This window comes from Acomys russatus, chromosome 2, assembly GCF_903995435.1.
Source record: "Acomys russatus chromosome 2, mAcoRus1.1, whole genome shotgun sequence".
Classification (NCBI taxonomy): domain Eukaryota; kingdom Metazoa; phylum Chordata; class Mammalia; order Rodentia; family Muridae; genus Acomys; species Acomys russatus.
The window spans coordinates 65,105,603-65,117,606 of NC_067138.1; the positions used below are offsets into that span (position 1 = coordinate 65,105,603).

The window sequence follows — 12,004 nt, forward strand, 5'->3', positions numbered from 1 at the left end:
GGGAGTTTTGCGATTGTTTGCCTCACAGCTTTGAAAAGTCAGCTTGCTTCTTTACCAGAAGATTCAGTTTGTCCTCTAAAGACCATCCCTTGGTGACATATTTGGGATGGAAACTTAGCCAAGATACCTACCCCAGAAAAGCACCCACTCCAGAAGCGCGAGGAGCCATCATCTCCCATCAGCGCCTGGATCTCCTGGCAGTCTTTGTCCCTTCTAGACGTGGAAGCTTGGAGAGGTTTGGTTTCCAAGGATTGGAGCGTTTGAAGGGCGGGGCCATCTCCAAGTCCATCTCCCCCCCCCCCCCTTTTTGTCCTCTTCTCCTGGGACGGGAGGGCGGAGCAAGGTCCCCCCGCGGCTCAGTCGGGAGCTCTCTCTATGTCGGTCGCTCGAGGTGAGTGTTGGCAAGGGCGGCAGCCCGTGGCATCGCGCCGCAGGTTCATTTCTGGAGTTCACCGCAGCCACTCAGCCAGCGGCTTCCAGGGTCTGTGCCAAGTGGGTTTACGAGGTCGGAGACGTGTTGGGGCGCGCTAGCGCTGGCGCAAGACTCCTCCCCAGGGCTCATTCCCCCGACCGCGAAAGCCCTGGAAACCCCAGGTTTCCTCTGACCTCCGCTCCTTCCTCCCTCCTCGCCCTGAGTCCCCGAGCCTGAGGAGGGAGAAAGAGGGGGAAGGGCGGTCCCCATCCCGGCACTTCCGAACCACGCCAGCCCACAAGGTACCTTCACGTCGAGGAAGATAGTTATTGCAGCCTTGGAAAGCCAGCAATTGATAGGAGCTTTTAGTCTGAAATACGATTGTTATTGTTGTTATTATTTTTGCCTGGTGCAGAGATTTTTGAGGGCAAAAAGTGCCTTTTTTTATTAAAGACAAAGAGGTAAATTATCAGTCGGGACGGCGCAGACCTGGCGCGCTTCCGCTTATGGCCACGAGGAATTGATGGGGGAGCGGCGGTCAGCCCTCAGACACCCTTGGGGTCCTGGTGGGGAGGAGCTCAGGACAGATAGACTTGCTCAGGTCCCTCTGGCACCTGGAAAGAAGGGAGCGTCCCCCTCCCCCTCGCCTTTTTGCACAAAGCCAGGAGGATTTCGCTGCAGAGCAGCCTTAGAGGTCTTCCACTCTTTTATTCCTCTGCTTTCTTTGACTCCCGGCTTCCTTTCGCCGAGTCCTTTCTCCTCGCTTTCCTCTCCCTGACTCGCTCCCCCCCCCCACCTCTGCCCCCCGCTCCGTCTTCCTCCCCTCCTTTCTTCTCCACCGCACGCGTAGTGTCATTTATTTATTTATTTATCACCCCCAGCCATCAACACCCTTTTAGGACTCCCGAGCTTTTCAATGTGAGTGGGAGGAGAAAAGGGCAGGAAGTGTTGACTGGAAGGGGGTTATATCGCGCGTCAGGGTGAGATATTCTGCCCTGGAATACACAATCGGGAAAATCTTGGGAAATGAGGATTCTAGATGTGTTTGCCGTTTATCCGATGGGAACCAGCTCCGTGCGCGTCTCCCCTGCTTTTATTATATGGGCTTACCAGTTTAGGTGCCCCGAATATGGGGTGGGGGGAAGGGGGCGAGTATTAAAGAGGATAGGCTTGCCCAGGACCCTCAACGCCGCGCCTTCACCGGATGCGCGCTCCTCAATGCGAAGGAATCCAGCAACAACCCCTAATTCTGAGGCGGACAAAAGAAACTTTAATTAAGGTCCCTGCCCCGTGCGCTGCGCTGCGTGCTTTTCTCTTCTGAGGTTGTTGATGTCCAAATAGAAGATCTGAGAAATAGAAATGGTACCACCATCCCATGCCCTTGAACTTCAATGGCTCCTGATTTGCTGTATTGACTTTTCTTTTTCCTTTTTTTTTTTCTTAATTAAAATTTTTTTGGTACTGTAGTCTCTCACAGCACCTACCTTAAATCTAATTAAAGCCATAGGAGATCTTTGACCAGGTGAGAGAGAGAGTGCAAATCCATTTCTTTGAAAAGTAGTCCAGGACGATTTTGGGGGGAAATTACACTAAATAAAAATTCAAGGTATGATGCTGCAGTTCGGCTCTCTTGTCTTCAACACCATGACACCTCATCATTAGGAGCGATGATTGTTACTTTCCAAGTCTTTAGATGATCAGCCGGAAAGTGCAAACAACGTGGGGCTCGTGAGTGGAAAGTTATTTAAGTACGGACCCCCCCTTTCTTTTTTTTTTTTTTTTTTTTTTTTTTAGTGCGCCGTCAAAACAGTTCACAAGTTTGGAAAAGAAAGTGGTGGCTTCTAGATCAGAGTGATGAGTTCCTTCTTTCCATATCAGAAGAGACACAAAACGCACAATGAGCCTTTATTTAGAAGGCGAAGGCTTAAACATGCTTGCCAGTAATGGACAACTTGAGCCCTTCACTGGAGATACACTGCAAGCTGGAAAGGAATTAAAAAGCCCCACGTGGTTGATCTGGGTTTAGACTTGCAACCTTCAGTTCTTCATCTCTGTTCTTTGCCAAGATTGGCCTCTAGATGGATGGATGCGTTTGAGGGACCCTCTGGAGCCGGGGCTGGGCTCCTGGGGCAAAGCTAGTGGTGCTAGCCCTATGAGCAGCGGGGCAGGGTCTTCACTCGGGGCTTGCTCCTCTGGCCCGGGAAGCCGGGCGCCTCTGGGACGCGAGCGCGCACGCCTGGGGCTCGGCGGTCGCGCTCCTCGCGCCGCCTTTTCCGCAGGTCTTTATTCATCTCATCTCTCTCTTCCCCCTTCTCCTCCTCCTCCTCCTCCTCTTCCTCCTCCTTCTCCACCACCACCACCACCACCTCCTCCTCCTCCACCGTCACCTCCTCCTCTTGCATCTCACTGGCCTGGCTCTGTGTTGTTCAGAGTGACAAAGACAATGTCCCAGCCTTAACTTTGCAACCACCTTGCCTCCTTCTGGGGTTCAGCGCGGGAGGGGGGCGGGCAGTAGTCGCAGCTTCAGCATCTCCTCCAGCTTCTGCGTTTCTTCAGCTCTTGGATAATTCTTCCTATTTTCCCCCCAACCCTTTTCTTATTTCTTTCTTTCTTTCCCCTCCTCTCTCCTGCACGTTGTTGTTATTAGAAAGGCTTCGCGCACCCCCTGGTGCTCCGGCGTTTTGTGTGGCAGGAGAAGATTGTCTTCTCTCGTTCTGTCTTGCTTTCTCTCTCCCTCTGGTTGCTCATTATTCAGAGAGAGACACAGAGGGAGGGAGAGAGAGAGAGCGCGCGCGAGGGAGAGGGAGGAGAGGAGAGAGAAGAGCAGAGAGAGAGAGGGAGAGAGAGAGGGGAGAGAGAGAGAGAGAGTGAGTGAGTGAGAGGAGAGGGAGGGAGGGAGAGGGGAGAGAGACGGATATCTCAGGTCATCTGCAGCTGCAGCGAGTCTGAGGAGCCGAGGAAGGCAGGGAAGATGGCGATCCTCCATTGCTGAGACCCGGCAGAAGCACATGAGACTCCCAAACAACTTCCACAACAATAACCCGAGCAGGAAGAGGAGAAAGAGAAAGAGGATAAGGAGGCGGTGGGGCTGGAGAACCCGAAGCACCTCCCGGCGCCGGGACGCTTCTTCTGTAAGTTACTGCAATTAACCACCACCTCCGGGGTGGTCCGAGTGCTCCGGGGAGGAGAGCGCCGGGCGGTGGAGGCACAAACGCGCTCATTCATTCGGCCAAGGAGGGCTGGCGGCGCGGAGAGGAGAGGAAGTACCCTGCATGGGCTGGCTATGAGGAGAGAGGAGAAGAAGCTAAAGAGAGGAAAGACCGAGGAGGAGGAGGAAGAAGAAGAAGAGGAGGGGGAGGAGGGAGAGCAGCAGGGGGAGGAGGAGGAGAAGCTAGGGAGGAAGAGGAGGAGGAAGAGGAGAAGGTGGAGGTGGCTGTGCTTTTCCTGCTGGCTGCTCCTTCTGCCTTCTGCTGGGGGGGGGGGCAGCCCTGTGGCTTAATTAATTTCGTGTAGTTCTGTGAAGAGAGGAAAGAAAGAGAAAAAAATGAAAGATGAGTGAGAGGAGAGAGCTGGAGGCTTAGGACGGATGCTCCGAGTGTCCGGACAGAAGTAGGGACAGAGAAGGGGGGCGGAAGGAAGGCTGGAGGCCAAGAGAGACCTGAGCCCTAGCCAGAGGGAACGAGCGAGGGGTCATAAGAGGGAGCGCTCGGGGCGAACGGCCCCGACCTGAGCGGGTTGACCTCTTTCTTTCTCTGTCCCTCTGCTTCCTTTCCCCTCCTCTGTCTGCCTGTCCCCCGCCCGATGGCAAAGCCGTACGGATTGGCACCCCCCCTCCCCTTCCTCAGGTATTTGGCTCTCCTCTCTCTCTCGGCTCTCCTCTCTCTCCGAAGTTGGGATGCGGGGTCGGGATGTGTCGAGGGGGGTGGCTGCCGCTGCCCCTGCTGGGGAGGAGAGCTGGGGGGTCTGTGGGCCGGGTGGGGGCGCCGGTTGAGGGACAACTGAGGAGCTGTCTCCAGGCTGAAGGTTCAGAAGCGTCTGGTTGGAGGAGGACAACGGTTTCTGGAGAGGAGAAGCCATTACACACGCCTGGCTCTCCTCTGAGGCTCGGAGAAAGGAAGGCTGGGGCCTGGGGGGTGAGGGGGGGGTGGGGGGACGTCTCACTCCTGGTGCGGTTCCCAGGGGTCTGCCCTCCCTCTAGGCACGGGGGGAAGCCGCAGCCGCCCCCCCTCCATTGGAGCAGCCCCTCTCTTTCCCTTTCTTTATCTCCCTGTCCTCCATTTGCAAGCTGTCTGCTTTGGTTCCAGTCCAGACTCCAAAACACAAAGATCCTTCTACACGTTCATTCTCCAGGCTGTTCACCATTCCTGAAGAAACCCTGGTTTTCTTTTCATTGTGGCTCCTAACCTACAGAAGAGGGAGGGGAGGAGGTTGTCTGCACTTCCTTTTATATTCCTCCCCAGCCTTAAAAACCAGGGAAAAGAGAAAAAAGAAAAGAAAAAGAAAAGACAAGAGAAAAGAAAAAGAAAAAAAGTTTCATTTTTAAGCACGCGCCTGGGATGGGGAAAGACCAACCAGTTGGGGCTTTCTCCAGGGCTCCTGGGGGCTGTGTCTGCTGGTCTCTGTTGGCTGTTTTGGCTTGGTTTGGTTTTGTTTCTGGAGGCTGCTTGCAGGTTTGGGGTAGGAAGTGACTAGTTGGGTTGAGAGCTAGGAACTGAGTCAGGTAACCCTTGTCATGCTATAACTCTACCAGAAAATGGAGGAGACTCGGGCTTCCAGGAGACAAAGCTGAGATGAGAAGTGTTTATAAAATTATGGATGTCTCCATTTTGAAGCTCTGTTGGTGATGGCTGAAGAAATAGGCATGCCTGCTTACTCCTTCTCCCTCTCCAGAGGGAGACCTTGTGGTGGCTCCTCGCTATCTATTCATTAAGTAAGGAAATGGGGGCTTTTAAAGCTTCCTCAGATTTTTTCTCCCACCCAAGGAGTGCTTTCACAAGTTACTGAGATGTTTGTTTCCATTTTAAAGTAAACTTTTGGAAATTTTTTTTTTCTCCTTTGGAGTGGACCTGAAGGGTTTTTGACCTCCCTCAGAAAAGGAAAGGCAAAAAACCTTAAAAATTTTCCACTGAGATCTTCTCACAACTTTCAGCTGCGCCATGTCCCCTGAATGTGTCTCCAGGAAATGGTACTTCCTCAGTGTGAGGATGCTTGGTGGCCCTAAGCTGAGATTTCTTTTCTCTTTTGAGTTCTGGGGCTTGGTTATTATCAGTCTGATGCATTGCGAGACTTTATTGTCTGGCTTTGGTTGGTTTCTGCCAGAAAGAATAGAATGTGTTCCTTCCAGAGCTCAGAGGAACCCTTTAGACTGGCAGTTTCTTCTGGTTCTCCATGCCTCTTCAGGCTGCTTGCTCCATTTGCGTGTCAGGCCTTCTTAGTTCCTTTGTTTCCCCCCTCCCTTTGCTTCTGCTGTTTTCCCCCCTCCTGTGTCCTCCAGTACTGTAAATCTTCAGAAATATCACTATGTCTTCTTCACAATGTCACTATGGAAACAAATGATGTCAGTTGAGAAAACCTCATGTCCAGGTATCTTAACCTTTTTAATTGAAGGAATTTATTAGTCTTGTAGGAAGACATTTTGTGAGGATGGTTTGAAAACAGGAGCCAGTCCTACCTCACGCACACACACACACACACACACACACACATATACACACAAGCACACACATTGATGTGGAGCCCTTCACAGACTACTTCCAGAGATTGTATGTAATTGACCCAAGTAAAGAACTGGATTCTGAAATGCTTTAGGAATTTATTAAAGCCAACCATGAAGATGTTGCTTTTCCATTAGGTAAGGTAGCCATCTTGAGGGTGAGGGGAGATGTTGGAAGAATTTTAGATGGACTCTTAGAGATAGGTGAGGAAGGTTCACAGTGGGATGAAAACTTGGAGGAGATTCAGAACCAATTAACAGATTCTAAGGGGGCTAATTGGGCCTTGCTTTCAACTAAGGAGAGACGCAGAAAGGTACCAGCTTCAACAGAAATAAGGAACACATTGGTGAGCCACTTACACCAGCCTTTTTCTTGTCTTGCTTTCTCATTATGTGTCAGATTTTTTTGTACGAAAAGTTCCTTCTGTCTACAGTGTCTTTGTGCATATTGAAGTGGTTTTCGATTCCAGATGTAATTATTTTCTGTTGAGTAGCTGGTAGCAATGTCACTCAGTAAATGCACAATGCTGTATATGACAACATCACATTTTTCAAACCAAACAGTTGTGTCATTAATTGAGGGTTATTGTTCTTCTGAGGGGTGTGAAAGGAGACAGGGAAATACATGGCTCTTTAGCTGATAATTGTCCATGGTCAATGAAGTAAAACCCTGTTTATACAGATGAAGATGTATGGTTTCAGTTGATGTGTATGCTCATTTAAAAATATGATGTTCAAATCTTTGCCCCTTTATTCAAGACCTAGGCTTCTCCAAGAGCACTTAGGAAAATAATTCTTGCCTGGATCAGACCTTTTATTTTTCATTTTAGAATGTTATCTTTTGACTGAATCACTTGGTCTTTAAGTTGTTGTGCTATGTTTAAGTTTGGTATTGCAGATATGGATTCTACATATTCAGCATGGGAGTCTAAATGCAAGAGATAGCTCTTTGGGCAAGTAATTATCAGATAATTTTGCATCTAATTAACTTGTGTCTATGTAAACATAAATATGTTGCTCTTGAAACAAACTTTCATGATATCTTTATATGGTTGTTAATATTAGGGACAGTGATTAATTTGTTTTCATGTATGGGGGGGGCTGGTGAAAAACTGCCAGTCTACAGCAGCCTCACTCACTACATTTTTTTACTTGGAAATCAAATGACTTGGTGTTTTCTAAGCTAGGGTTAGAGTAGAAGAAGCCATCTGGAGGGGGAGAAATTGAGGTACCTAATAGGCATTTTGGAGTTTGGGGATGTATTCTAACTGATAATCTAAAAGACACCTCCATGTGCTATGTCTGTAATCAATATGGGAGGCTCTGTAACAATTTTATGGGCATGATTTCTTGATTTTTTTTTGTTGTTGTTGTCCTAGACCTACACATTTGAATGGAGACAAATCCCATGAAAGGAATAAAAACTAATGTCAGGTTGGACTGGTCTTTTGCTATCAAAGCTTGGAGATCCTTTCTTGATTTGAGACATCAACTCCACAAGGATTGTTGCTGCCATACAAGAGAGAGTTAGTTGCTTGGTCTTCATATTCACTAATGTTTCCTTGATTTTATATATGATCCATTGACTTCATTCCCTGAAGACTCTCCTTACCCCACCCCCACCCTCACTTTATGTTGGAAACAACTTTTGAGTGGGGTAAAAAAGCCCAAAACTTATGTCCATTTTTCCTAGTGTTGTCTCCTAGAAGACAGTAGCAGGTGGGAGTTCCAACTTTACTAAGGAGCTTTAGAGTGCTTGTGGGTCAGTTTTTTTTTTTTTTTTTTTTTTTTTTTTTTTTTTTTTTTTTTTTTTAAAGAAGGGAAGGGTAAAGTGACTGTGAGCACTGGTCTTGTTTTATGTGTGATGCAGTTTAATAAGGTTTAGTCTTTTAATGATTCGTGATATTGAGAGTTTTAGTTAAGGTAATCTTTATCTTTATGGTATGGGTGAATTTCAGATTTACAGTTACCGTGTTACACAGTAGAGGATTGATGGGGTCTGGCTCTGAGTTGGGGGCCGTTGGGAGACAGAGCTGCTGCAGATGCAGAGTGCAGAGTGCTGTTTCATAACGCCACAGCCATGAGTCAAGAAGCATATATATATATATAATAGCAACTAATCCAAACCATAGAAGATCGTGGATGAATGTGACTGCAGGCCTGAAACAATGTGGAAACTGCAGATTCAAAAGAAGTGGACGCAAGGGCTAGGGATGTAGCTCTGTGGGAGATTGAATGAGGCCCTCAATTCAATGCCCAGAACTTTTGTGGTCCTGGAAAAAGAAAAAAAGTGGGGAGGAGGGGTGGGGAATATTTCCCTGATCGATGGACAAAATTCAGTAAGCTGAGACATTTGCCAGGTGATATGTGTCCATGTTTGTGAAAGCTTGTGATGGTCCTGCGCTTCTGGACTTGACGGCTTTTTTTTTTTTTAATTTCATATGAGTGCTTTATCTGCAGAAGAGGGTACCAGATTACATTATCGATGGTTATGAGCCACCATGTGGTTGCTGGGAATTGAACTCAGGACCTCTGGAAGAGCAGGCAGCGCTCTTAACCACTGAGCCATCTCTCCAGCCCCAGACTTGACGGCTTTAAGAGAAACATTATCTGGGTGCTGGTGACCTATTAATTGATTATGAGAAAACAGAGAGGAGAACAGATAATGCTCAAAGAGAATCCCTCCCTTTGTATGATATGCCAAGACATCTGGCAGATGTTATGTGGGGCCCTAAGGAACGGACAGTTTAATTTTAGCCTTAGCAAGGAAACGGGAAGCTCTGAGCTCTTTTAATAGCACAAGTCTTAGTTTGGGGAAGGTTGCTTAAAATAATAAGAAAGAAAGAAAAAGACATTTTACGGAATATGAGAGAACTGTAGGAATGTAAGCTGAGGGTTTGGGGGGTGACAGACAAAACCAAAGCAGTTAGTTTCCAAAGTAGAAACTAACATTCCAGTCACTAAAACTTGAAGATCTTTTCAGGGAAGAATACTAAGGAGTTAATATTTACTAGATGAAACTCCCCGTTTAGAAGGTAGGCATTTTTCATGCCTTAGATGATGTATCTCAGCCTTCTTCACTCTCATTTTACCCAAGAGGAAACTGGCACACAGACATGACGCGACTTGCAGAAGGTCAGAAAGTTCAGGTGTGACAAAGCCAGGCCTAGAGCTCAGGTTGAGCTGGATGACTGACTGCAGCCTGATGCCCTTTCCACTACAGGATTTGATGGTGGTAATTGTGCAACAGCTGTCCCCTCCGGGCCTAAACTCTCTGAGAAACTCTGAAGCCCTACCCTTGTAGGACAGACCATGGATGTGCTGCTGCTGCTGCTGCTGTTAGTTGGATTTAACATGTGTGGGGACTTGGAGCTGAGGTATTACTATACTTCCTTCCCTGATGCAGAGATCCATTTTGTTAGTGAACTTTTAGCTGCTTGGTTGGTAGCTGTAGTTGGTTGATTTGTTTGTTTTGTTGGTTGGTTGGTTTTTCGAGACAGGGTTTCTCTGTGTAGCTTTAGCTGTCCTGGACTCACTTTGTAGACCAGGCTGGCCATGAACTCACAGAGATCCTCCTGCCTCTGCCTCCCAAGTGCTGGGATTTAAGGTGTACATCACCACACCCAGCCTGGTAGCTGTATTTTTCTTTAAGTTTTCTGTTTTCCTCTCTAGTTCTACCATCCAGGGCTTAGAAGTGCTTTTCAAATGCCCTTCTTTGGAAATTTGTCTGGATCTATTGCATCTCGCAAACATCCACAACTGGACTGTGGGGGTCTGTTTTGCAACATGGTGCAAATGCAAGCCGGCTGCTCTCAGACATGCAATTCTGTAATATTGATGAAAGGTTGAGAGCCAAAAATCTAGTATTAACTGGTGAGTTTATAGTATTCGTTACTCATTCAAAGTTTTCTTTTTCTTTTCTTTCTTTTTTAAAATTTTTTATTTTTTTATTTTTTGTTTTTTTGAGACAGGGTTTCTTTGTGTAACAGCCTTGGCTGTCCTGGACTCACTTTGTAGTCCAGGATGGCCTTGAACTCACAGAAACCGGCCTGCCTCTGCCTCCCAAGTGCTGGGGTTAAAGGCATGCACCACCACACCCAGGGTCTCACTCAAAATTTCAAAAGAGTGCTTTCTACCTATCTCCTTGAATCCTAATTCTCTCTTGCTAATCAATGGCTATTTCCCGTTTCCCCAGTAAACAGGGAGTCATCACTCAAATGACTTGGGCAGAGTCCTTTGGAAAGGGTGAGGTGGGTTTCCATGTCTGTGTCCTTTTGGACAAGTACAAGCAATTTTGTAAGGAAGAAGACTGGTGCTTGGAAGTTTCCACATTTTCTAAGCTTCTTTCAAACAAATGCATAAATTCTTAATCTACGAGACAGACTGGAGAAGGTAGTACTGCATACGGGACTTCTGGCAGGAAGACAGTTAATGCTGTAAACAGTTGAACCTCAGTGTGGCACTCCTCCAAATGAGTTGACTGTCGAAAATAAAATGTTCCAGAAGAACTGGGAGAACAGGAAAGAAGTTAAAACAGCATGGTTTGCATGCCAGGGCTGAAGGAAGAAGAAAAAAGTTTTTTTCTTTTTCTTTTTCTTTTTTCTTTTTTTTTCTTTTTGTGTGTGTGTGTGGGGGGGGGGTGGTTTGTTGCACTGGAAAGAAGATAATCAGAGTTAAAGTCTCCTGGATTTATGAGACCCAGGAGAACTTTCCAAATACAGCAAAGTGGGTTTTTATGAATGTAGATGGAATCTGAAGCTTACTAGGAAGCTCTTCTGAATTTCTGCCCCCTTGAACTGTGCAACTGATTAATGAGAAATCCACCAGAAGCGACTTAGATTTACAAGCCCTGCCTGGACATGCTATCATAAAATCGATCTTTTTGCCAAGGACCATGGTCCTCTGCAGTTGAAGCTCCTATATGATTGGTGAAGTCTTCAGCTGTGTGGTTCTGATGCAAAATTGATTATTGGGGCAGTTGGGTGGGTAGAGAGATGTTGTAGGAGAAAGTGCTGGTACTGTTAGCTCCCTTCTAGGGAGCAGCTCTCTTCTAGGTCTTCAAAGTATCCCTTCTTACTTCCTAGCTGGACACATTTCTTCTTGAGTTATTCCTGGGTGGAGGGAAGGCTCCTTATCACGCTAGTCCATGGGTGTTTTGGTATTGATTTCCTAGCTTTCGCGTGTTCAGATCACTGCTTGTTGCTTCTGGATATTAATACAATGCTTAATACTGTACCTATCCAGACTTCATCCCAACTTCACTCACAGGGTAAAACCTGCTCATGGGTGGGGGCGGGGAAGGGGGCAGGGTTTTTACTTGTTTTTTAAAAAATTGAAGACAAGGACTATGTAATTCAAAAAGTTATTTGCTAGGCATTGGAGGAGAGTTTGAACAGAGTCCATAAAAGAAACATGGAGAAATTGTTCCAAGGACCCAGTGGATCCTTGTTAAAAGTGTTGGGATCACTTAGAAGGGAAGTAAGCATTCTCCTAAGGTGAGTAAGCAGAGACTTACCTAGGATTCATACTGGTTAGGGCACAAAAGGAGCTGGAGGCCCAGGCAGGATGACTGTGTCAGAAGTAATTAAGCCCAGGATTTGTGGAGAGGCTTATCTGCCACAGAGCCCAGCTGGGGAAGGCCAGACTCACTCCCTAAGCCCTCGTCTGGCCAGTTGAACCAGAACACAAGCAAAGGCCCTCCAATTTACCTTCTTCTCTTCCCTATGCAGGTGAAAGAAGGCAAAGCAATTATTCTTCAGTTTTCCTCAGGTCTGTTGAGTGCTTCTCTCTTGAGCTGGGAAATGTCAGAGGCTGGAGGGGGTGGGGAGGGGAGGGGAGGTGGAAACCGGTTACCTCCGAGGGCACACTCTCCCTGTTAG

The 12,004-nt window shown here is 47.3% G+C and overlaps 1 protein-coding gene across 4 annotated transcripts in view; it reads left to right on the forward strand.

Moving 5' to 3' along the window:
• Nucleotides 1-347: 347 nt before the first annotated feature.
• Nucleotides 348-12,004, forward strand: part of Znf462 (zinc finger protein 462) — a 141,383-nt gene continuing 129,726 nt past the window's right edge. For 2 of the 4 annotated variants that reach the window (XM_051162120.1, XM_051162145.1), the window contains exon 1: nt 3,282-3,543. The gene's annotated coding sequence lies outside the window, so the exon portion shown is untranslated. Of the gene's footprint in view, nt 392-3,281; nt 3,544-4,904; nt 6,473-12,004 lie in introns of those variants that run through there. The other 2 variants (XM_051162140.1, XM_051162133.1) reach the window with 2 other exon arrangements.